At 43.0% G+C, this 10,993-nt stretch overlaps 1 pseudogene; it reads right to left on the bottom strand.

The window, feature by feature from the left end:
- Nucleotides 1-10,438: 10,438 nt before the first annotated feature.
- LOC145408150 (5S ribosomal RNA) lies at nucleotides 10,439-10,558 on the bottom strand (annotated as a pseudogene).
- Nucleotides 10,559-10,993: the final 435 nt, after the last annotated feature.

Below are 10,993 nucleotides of genomic sequence, written 5' to 3' on the forward strand. Positions count from 1 at the left end.
TCATCACCATCATCTCCGTCTTTTTTCCCCCCAAGCTGAATAACAAATGTGTGAAAATAGTAAGAATAAAATCCAGAGAACGGCTATATCTCCCGAGGCAGATCTCATCAGTGATTTATTCTGCACATTACACCTCATTACATCCTCTTGATGCAAACTATGTCGATATTAAAATCACGTAAGCAGCATATGTGGTAAGTTTATGGTGTATTATTATGCAAAATAAATCGCAAAGAAAAAAGTGCTAGGAATCTTTTATGCCACCAAGAACACAAGACACAGTGACCCGCAACAACAACCCCACCTGTGTGTGTGTGTGTGTGTGTGTGTGTGATATAAGGTACACACCAAAAGAACATGGAGGGGAATGTGAAATATGGAAGGCAAAATACCCGGTACAATGGCGGCACGTATCGGTGAACACATTTCGCTCGTGATACACAATTAGGCTTGAGGTAAATTGTCGGTGGCTGCCATCCCTCAAAAGCTTACCCTCATTTACCCCTGAACAACTGATACATCCATTTCCTCAGCTAAATCTACAATTCTCATCCAGTTCCTATATTTCTTTTACACTAATTTGGCCCAAATTTTCATCCTTTTGTAACTTCACGTAGCTCAGTGGCGGAAAGAGGCAATACTACAGCCCTACATCCTTTCAATGACACTTCTTCCTGACTAGAATAATACTCTTGTTAAATTATTGTTACAACTCGGCACTCAAGATGGAAAGATGATAGTCCTAGGCCAAGTTGGTGTACAAATAGTAGAATTATTTATAATTATTTCATTATCAAAGGATTATCTTGCTATTAATATGATGTGTAATATTATCCACCTCAGGGGCCTAGTGTGTGTGTGTGTGTGTGTGTGTGTGTGTGTGTGTGTGTGTGTGTGTGTGTGTGTGTGTGTGTGTGTGTGTGTGTGTGTGTGTGTGTGTGTGTGTGTGTGTGTGTGTGTGTGTGTGTGTGTGCGTGCGTGCGTGCGTCAGGAGGGAGAGGGGACGTGTCAATCTCCTTCATTTCCAGTCTCATCCGAAACCATTTGCAAGAACGGAAAATCTATTTGCCTCGGCAGAACTCGAAGTCCTGTGAGAGAGAGAGAGAGAGAGAGAGAGAGAGAGAGAGAGAGAGAGAGAGAGAGAGAGAGAGAGAGACAGACAGACAGAGAAAGAGAGAGAGAGAGAGAAAAGAGTCGTATTCAAAGTGGCTTTGGATATTTCGTATCCATTATCCCTTAGCGATTTATTCTGCCTATTTTAACATCCACTTACACACGACTGTACAGTATATGCAACGTCGATATGAAAACTGTATAAATAGCCTACAAAAGAATATTAAGGGGTAATATCCGAAGCAACTTAATGGCAAATAAATGCTCTGAAGCCTCCTACGCTGCCCACAATAGGGCCAAGGCATCTCCAACAGGGGAATGAGATACTGGCTTCGTATTCTCTTTGGTACAACAGACTTCACAAGGACTTATAATTTTTAGTTCCTCCTCTACCACTATCACTACCACTATCATCACCATCACCACTGAGGATTCCCTCTTTACGTTTTATTCGCAAAAGGACTTATTATTTTTAGTTCCTCCTCTACCACTATCACCACCACCACCATCACTACCACCACCACCACCACCACCACCACCACCACTAAGTATTCTCACTTTACCCTTTATTCGCAAAGGACTTATTTTTAGTTCCTCCTTTACCACCATCACCACCACCACCATCACTATCACTATCACCACCACCACCATCACTATCACCACCATCACCAATACGTATTCTCTTATTACCTGTTATTCGCAAGGACTTATTATTTTTAGTTCCTCCTCTACCATTAACACCAACACCACCACAAAGTATTCTCTCTTTACCTATTTCACAAAAAGTTTTAGTACCATAAACTCTTTGAACAGTACAATGAACATCGTGTATTTAAATGCTATAATTTTTTCCAAACATCATGAAGTAGCCAATTACTAGTTTTACTACTTTAAATAAGTCAAAAAATACACCCGAAAAATCCCCGAGGTTTATACTGGAAAACAGGTACTGATAATTAGAAAAGTATCAGTATAAAGGTTAAAATATCCCTGCCAATAGTTATTTGTACACATCATTAAATATTTATGCAAAATGGAAGCCTGGCAACGAAACCTGGAGATTTAAAGGCCAAGCTCTTCTGCTAACTTGAGCGTGTTTTAGCAATGATGCCAAATTTTTTACGTTAAATTAAATAAAAAAAAGCTATATGGTGGTAAAAAGTATCATATTATCCAAATTAAAAGTGCCAACTGGGTAATTCGTTGCACGCATGAATAACCCCCAATCAATATCCAAATGTGAGTCTGTGGCCTCCCTCTGGACAGTGTATTCATTCGGGTCTGCAGCTCGTGACTTTATTCCGCTGCGCTTCGTTAAGGGTCCTGTAATTAGAGATCGCTTTGTTGTGTTCACTGGGGCTTTGTTGGATTCATTGTGTCGCGTTCCAGTGTATCGGGTTGCAGTTCCATCTCTAACTCTCTTTGTCGGATTCATTGTCTGTGTTGCGTCTCGGTATTTAATTTTCCAATATCATCATCATCAAGTTGCGCAGTATTTAATCTTCAGACATCATTCTCATCCTCGTCATGTCTTGCACAAAAGCTGATCTGTCCTACAATTACTATTAAAATTTATCATGTTTGACAAGAACACTGAATTTTCCGAAAAAAAACATCATCATCGTCTTCATGGTATCATCAACTAAGCCTCTTTTCCAATAATACTGTGTGTGTGTGTGTGTGTGTGTGTGTGTGTGTGTGTGTGTGTGTGTGTGTGTGTGTGTGTGTGTGTGTGTGTGTGTGTGTGTGTGTGTGTGCGCGCGTGCGTTAGGGAAACCACTCGAATGATACTGTGTGTGTGTGTGTGTGTGTGTGTGTGTGTGTGTGTGTGTGTGTGTGTGTGTGTGTGTGTGTGTGTGTGTGTGTGTGTGTGTGTCAGAGAGATACATACATACATTCGTAGAAGCCATCATCGCACAAACTAATTCATTTTATCAGTTCTCCTCATCGAAGGGAGTGATTCGACGCCAATCATTATCTCACACAGTAAATCCCTCCTGTCAGTGCTTCATAATCAATCATCAGTCGGTAGGTAATGTCTTGCTTCTTTTTAGTGTTATTCTTATTCTTATCTTCCTCCTCCTCCCCTCTTCTCCTCCTCCTTCTTTTTGTTCTTTACGTCATCTTTGTTTCTCCCCATTTTTTTTTTCCTACTTTCTTATAACGTTTAGCGCCAAGTTCTTTTAGATTATGTTATTAATTTCCTGTCAGTTTAGTAGTTATTTCTCTCTCATAATTGTTCTCTGCTTCCTACTAATACAGTCTATTCCTCTTTCTCATTTCTTTATCAGTGTCCTACATAGTCATACGTTCTCGTCTATTTTTTGTTACTTTGTTTCCTGTCACTTCAGCTTTTGGTTATGTTCCAAATTTCTTTCCCAGTTTCCCATCAATTCAGTCCTCCCTTTTCTCCTATTTATGTTTCTCACTTTTCCACTAATTTTGTCTCTGCTCCTCTCCTACTCTTGTTTCAGTTTCTTACCAACTGTTTTAATTTATCTTCCATTTTTTGTTTTTTAGTTCCCTGCCTACTGAATCCTTATTTCTTTCCCCTTTTTCTTTCCTCACATCACTGTCTCATTTATCTAAGTTCGATGCCTCCTTCATTTTCACCTCCCCTCCCCTTCTTCTTAGCTGTTTTTTTTTTTTTTTTTTTTTTTTTTTTTTTTTGGTCTAAAGCCTCCTTTCATCATGAAAGTGTGTATCTTATCCTCATGCCTATTCCTCATCCTTCCATCCTACTGCTTTCTCTCACCATATTTTCCCCCTCCATCCCCCTCTCTATCCCTCCACTCCTTCCCCTTCTCTACCTTCCCCCTCCCTTTATCCTCTGTTTCTCCTGTCCTCTGTTCACCCAACTCTCCACTTCCTCCCCCCGTCTCCTTTTCCATCCATCCATCCCTTTTATATCTACATCTTCCTTTCCTTTTCATCCACACTAGTCTTCCATTCTCTCAATCACCATATCTCTTTATCTCCCCCTTCTCCTCGCCTCCTTGTTTATCCTCTCACCACTTCTTCCCCTGTCCCATTCTCTCTTTCCTTTTTTCCTCCCTGTCTTCTCCTCCTTCCTACACCAATCGATCTTCCCGTATCATCCTCTTTCATTCACTCCGTCTCCCTTCTTTTTATTCCTCCATCCTCTCTCCATTCCCCCCTCCTTTTCATCCCTTTCCTCCTCCCCATCCTTCTCCTCCTTTCCTTCTGCCTCCATCCTCCTCACTTTATCAATCTCCTACTCCTTCCTCCATCTCTCCATCTCCCCTTCTTTTCCCGTTCTCCACCCCGTCTTCCTTTCCCCTCCCCACCTCGTCCCTCTGCTTCATCTGTCTTCACTCTCCTTCCTTCACCAATCTCCCTTTCCCCATTCCATCTCGCCTTTTCTTTCTCCTTCCCCATCCTCTCGCCCCTCTGCCTCCCTGTCCCCTTCCCCGCCCTCTTCCTGGTCAAAATGTATGGAATATTTTACTCTGAGGGAGCAGAGGATGGAAGGGCTTAGTTTCTGGAGACGAGAGGCTGACGTGGAGAGACAGTGACAGAAGGAAGTGTGAAGAGAGGCTGAGAAATGGGTTGAAGGATGATGTGTGTGTGTGTGTGTGTGTGTGTGTGTGTGTGTGTGTGTGTGTGTGTGTGTGTGTGTGTGTGTGTGTGTGTGTGTGTGTGTGTGTGTGTGTGTGTGTGTGTGTGTGTGTGTTTCGGTGATAATGTATGCTTGTGTTTGGTTGTATATATAAGAGAGAGAGAGAGAGAGAGAGAGAGAGAGAGAGAGAGAGAGAAACAAAAAAAATGTAAACGAAAATCTTAAAAACATATACCAACAGCTTATGTATACAAAAAATTAAATGGAAGAACACACACACACACACACACACACACACACACACACACACACACACACACACACACACACACACACACACCATGACAAAAACTACAGTCTTCCGGGAATCAAACTGACAGGCGTGTAGAGGAATGAGAAAACAGACCATCAGACAGACAGACAGACAAACAAAGAGGCAGATAGATAATAAAGTCTTCGCTACAGATACTTAGATATAAAAGAAACAGTTTTACCGGACACAGTGGGACAGAAGCTTGTAGGTGAAGGAGAAAGCAGACCCATTAAAGGTAGATACAAACACACATACACTACAGGCCATTACTTAAAACCAGCAGTAAACAAAAAATAAATGAAATAAAATAAATAAAGTCAGTGTAGCAACCGTGCCCTGGAAATGGTCAAACGGCCAAATATTTGACATTACCATGTGACCCTGACCTTCCAATGTTTATTCTCGAAATCGGATTACTGTACTTCACTCTGCCTCACCTTAACCCTTCCACTAAGTTTGACTCAGATCGGATCATAACTACTGGAGCTGGCCTTGCTCTCTGACCCTGACTTTTGTCCTATTGTTTTCAAACTCGAATATCTTCATCATTGAGTGACCTTCAGTCTTTCCACCAAGTTTGGTTCAAGTCGAATCAAAACTACTTTAGTTATAGGGACGAACATTTGGCAATGCCCTTTGATCTTGATTTTTGACGGAATGATCTCAAAATCAGGACTTTTCATCCTTGCTTTTCCTTGAATCCTTCAACTAGTTAGTTCTGAACAGGACTCAGAATTGTTAAAGTTGATCTTACCATGTGTTCTTGACCACTGACGTATAGTTCTAAAATGCAACTGGACATTCCCATGGCTAAGCCTCAACACCTCCACCAAGATTGGTTATAAAATGATCAAACTGTATTAGTTATTTTGTTCACAGAGAAATACATCCGGCTCGAAATGTGACCTTGACCTGTGACACTGCTCTTCACATAAAATCTCTTTGTCCTTGCCTTACTCTCAACTCTTCCACCAATGTTTGGCGGGGTTAAAAGCGTGCTACGAGAATGAGGTGGAGAGGTGCAGGGGAAAAGTAAGGTTTCAGTAAAGTAGAGGAAGAAAGTAAAGCAGCTGAAAGGAAGAGAAGTGTTCAAAGAAGGGAGCGGGTATGAAAGGAGAGAATAAAGTAGCCTGAGGTGCCTCTACCCGGGGGCGTTTCCAAAAGGGTAAGTCCGGAACGTAGATCACGTCCCTGTCAAAACCACAGAGGAAATTGGGGGCCATGCTGATATACGGTCCTATATTTTACTTCTCTCTGTACTAACAACAGCACGACATCTTAATACCAAAGATACAGTTTTCCCCCATTTCTTATTTTCCTCCCACACTCTTGCCTGGTTCCGGAGAGGGAAGCCTTCACGTGGTGGTACTGATATAACCAGGTGGCTCACCTGCTTGATTAGGCAAACGTCCCTCGGCTGCCTCCTAATCTCCCAACATGAGTATGGTGGACTGCAGGAGAAGGGCAAGTTAAGCCTATAGTCCACTGAGTTCACATTTCAGAGACAAAGGCTGCAACTACAACTAATGCTGCTGCTACCACTACTACTACGATTACTACTACTAAAACTACTACTATTTTCTTCTTCTCCTACTGCCCTGTAAAACTGCTCCCACTGAACTCTCTGATATAACACAGAAGAGGAAGAAGAGATAGTTGAGTGCAGAGTGAGAGCGGCAGAGAAACAAGACACAGGTCACAGGTGGGAGGGGGGAGGAAGCACTGCAGCACAATGCGTTATTCAGTTTATTCCTCCGACTACCAGGTTATTTCACTCAGCACAGGTGAGTTGATAGTGTTAAAACAGTCAATGAAGATCGTATGCAACTCATCCAGTACGAAAAAAAAAAAAATCCTGAGAGGCATAAAATCGTACGGATGAGTGAAAAATTATAATAAAAAATAAATCCTATGCTTGAAGCGAGTCAGGTCAAAGGGAAACTGATTTTTTTTCTTTCAGTCTAACAAGCAACACTGTCATAATTTTTGTCCTGACTCTGCCAGATGAAATGCTGATAAGCCTTTAGCAGATAAATTACAATGCACTATTTCACACGTTTCACAAAACTGTATTACTCGCTGTTCAGACTGAAAACACACACACACACACACACACACACTCACATACAGAATTACACCCCCTTCCCACACACATATACAGACAAGAACATTCTCTCTCTCTCTCTCTCTCTCTCTCTCTCATACGCAAGCATACATTATCACCGAGTACGGCACATTACTTCTCTCTCTCTCTCTCTCTCTCTCTCTCTCTCCCTGACGTACAACACATACACAAGCACACATTATCACCGAACACTGCATAGTATCTCTCTCTCCCTCTCTCTCTCTCTCTCTCTGACGTACAACACAAACACAAGCATACATTATCACCGAACACTGTACATTAATTCTCTCTCTCTCTCTCTCTCTCTCTCTCTCTCTCTCTCTCTCTCTCTCTCTCTCTCTTTCTATCTCTCTCCCTCTACTAAGAGGCATTACAAAAGAGAAAATAATGGCATTCAAATCACACCTGTCTCCATTCTTCATTAACCTTTACCTGAACGCAGCCAGCCTACCCCTCTCTCACCTAACACCACACATCACCTCTCGACGTAACACAAGAACAGCAACACAATTCATGGCTCTGTGGTCTTCGCTCTTAACTATCTGACTCCTACGACCCACTCTCAGTTTAACACAATCATCAGACTTAAGCTGGGATGGAATACAAGAGTTACCTCCACCATTAAAGGGTTAAATGGCACCAATATTAACCCTCAGGATCCTCCGTTTCTCTCTTATATATTAAAAAAAATCCACTTTGTCCACGATCTGGCTCTTCCATTTTATCTTTCTACCTCGTTCATAGCCACTCTCCTCAATCTCATCTTTTCTCTTCGTCTTTTATCTGTTTTTTCCACTTTTCCACCTCGTTTAGGACCCTGTGTTTCCCTCTTTGATGAATTAACTTTTTCCACTTCGTCCCTGAGCTGTGTCCTCCATTTTATCCTTCCACCTCATTTCCTGTCACACCCCTCCACCTTATCTTTTAATTTCGTCTTTGATATGTTTCTTCCATCCTTCTCCACTTCTTCCACCTTCTTCCATTTCGTTTCTGGTTTAGCTCGATTTTCATCTCGTCCTCAGTCTGTCTCCATTTCATCCTTCCACCCTGTCCTCAGTCTGTCTCCATTTCATCCTTCCACCCTGTCCTCAGTACAGTTCCTCCACCTTACCATTCCACTCTGTTCCTGGTTCATCCTCTCCAGTCTATCCAGTGATCCCTTCACCTTAACCTACCACCTCCACATTCCCCCACCTCCACATTCTCCAACTGACTTCGGCAATAAATTCTAGGGTCACAAAAACTCTCAATATATTTCTGTGTATGACCTGACCTGACCCGACCTGACTCTACATGGTACCACCCTCACCCTTCCTCACCTGCCTCGCCGACCTGACTCAATTCCCACCTCTCAAACAGAAATGATAAATCTTCATACTTTAATTTCATTCGGGGAGCCTGCAAATCAGTATCGCATAAATAATAACTTTCGGCAACTTTATTGGTCAATTAGTATAATGTGGGTGAGTGAGTGTGTGTGTGAGTGTAGGAGGTGAAGTGGGGAGGGGATCAGATTAATGTGGAAAAGAGTGGGAGGTGAGGTGAAATTAATGTGAGTGTCTGGGGGTTGATGGGCGTTTAAACGTGGGTGGGTGGGTGGGTGTGGGAGGGAGGTGAGGTGAGATGATGTGTAGTATGAGAGGGAAGAGGCAAAGCTTCTGAATAATGTGAGTGAGTATTAGATGAAGAGTCAGATGAATATGGATGTAGGTGGCTGAGGAAGTTAGATGAGGTGAAATGTTGAGGAGGGTCTATTTGTGGGAGGGACTGTGTGTGGATGACATGTGGCAGAGTATGTGGGTTTGTGTGGGAGGTGAAGTGGGAGTATATATAAGAAAGGCTGGTGTGTCGTGGTTGAAGCGTCGTTACCGAATAGGAACAAAAAAATGCTTGGAGGTGAAGGCTACCCTTCAGGGCGCGTCCACATGTGTGCTCGAACAAATGCTGGCAACATGTATACAACACAGTAACGAACACGCTGCAAACATGCCGGGAACAGCACCGTCCAGATCATGTTGGCAGCATCATGATGAAGTCTCAGCTGCCTGGTATGGACACACTTATCCCATCGCCTCTGCTGCCAGTGTTCGAAGCTGCACTGAAACATGTTTGCATACATCAGTCCAAATACTGCTGCAAACATGTTCCCGAACATGCTGCCTGCAGTGCTGCCAAATAAATGTTCGAGAGCACATGTGGACGCGCCGTTAAAGAAGCTCAAGAAATAGAGTAGGAGGTGAGGTAAGTGTGGGAGGTAAGGTGAATGCAGATGAAAAGAGGTGAAGGGGTGAGTGTGGGAGGGTAGGTGAATGTAGATGAAAGGAGGTGAAGGGATGAGTGTGGGTGGTAAGGTGAGTCTGAGATATAAAGATAAAAGTGAGGGAAGGTGAAACTGGGAGGTAACGTGCATGTAGAAAATATGAAAAGGTGATGGGAATCAGTATGGGTGGTGGGGTTAGGGTGAAAGTGAGTGTGAGGAGAGGTGAAGGAAGTAAGTGTGCGAGTGTGAAGCTGTGTGGGGACGGGGCAAGTGGGAAGAGGATGTCAAAGGCCAGAGCCAGCCCCTGGATCCTACGCGCCGCGAGGTAACAGCAAGGGTAAAAAAAAAAAAATAATAATATCCAGGATTTGCAATGCATTTGGGACATGATGGGTGAGTGGGTGGTGCGGGCGGGGGAGCGGCCACCACTCTTTTCAATCTGGCTGTGGGGCTTTTTTTCTTCTTTCAATATCCACAAATGCACATGGAAATTATTGCTGTGTAAATCAATAATTCTCGTTTAGCTCGGGCAGTCTTGATCCATTTGCCGCATTACAAAGTGGTCGTTACGCTGCTTCCATAACACGCTTGCTGACTGTTTTTATGCGCTCGTAATTGCAAGTCCAACACGGGATTCGCCCCGCAGCGTCAATTTGGACTTCAAACAATTCGTATAATTATTCCCGCCGGGTAAAAAATCCTATTTCTAATTGAGTTTTGATTAAGGTAATGGGATTTCAATTAACGTTACTTTGTACGCCACTTCCCTGTTGCTGGAAATCGGTTATTTAATTTGCCGTAGTAATTCCAGCAACAAAATTTTTGTATAATTTTCACATCCGTGAACATTACAGTTCGTTGGAATACGCCTGATGCATTACCAGGTAACTTTGTTTTTTCGTGAATCTTGGGTCAGTCGATCTGTTTTTAATTCATTCATTCATTGCCAGACGCCATGTATCCCAGACGGGGTGGCCAATGGCTTAGAGTTAATTGTTTTACAGGGAGGGGCACTAATCCTCCACCAACCCCACTTGACACGTAGGGATGCCAACAGCATCTGGTGTTCCCAGGCGGTCACCCGTCCAAGTACTAACCAGACCCAACGTTGCTTAACTTCGCTGATCGGACGGGAAGCGGTGTACTCAACGTGGTATGGAGCCAAAATATATGTATCCTGCAGGAAAAAAGAAGTCTTCCTACGCCGAACAAAGCAGCCGACATGTCTGAATCTGACATCAAAATTCCACTATTTGTTAAAACCGTCTATCTGGCAGAGTCAGGATGCTGTGTATCCGGAAACCAGGCCATCCCGTAATACTCACAAGCGTGCGCATTTACACAAACAACACATACACAACACACAGACACGAAAATACACACACACACACACACACACACACACACACACACACACACACACACACACGCACGCACGCACGCACGCGCGCGCATACGGACACACGCACACACAAAAAAGACGAAATTCTTTCCCCAGTGAAACATACCTTCAGTTTATATTAAATTCCTATACAACAAACCTGAACAAAATCAGACTACCATTATACCCACATCATACGTTTCCTCTCCGGTAGAATAAAT

The sequence above is a fragment of the Coenobita brevimanus genome, chromosome 75, assembly GCF_032717465.1.
Source record: "Coenobita brevimanus isolate Jiangsu-jjx chromosome 75, ASM3271746v2, whole genome shotgun sequence".
Lineage (NCBI taxonomy): Eukaryota > Metazoa > Arthropoda > Malacostraca > Decapoda > Coenobitidae > Coenobita > Coenobita brevimanus.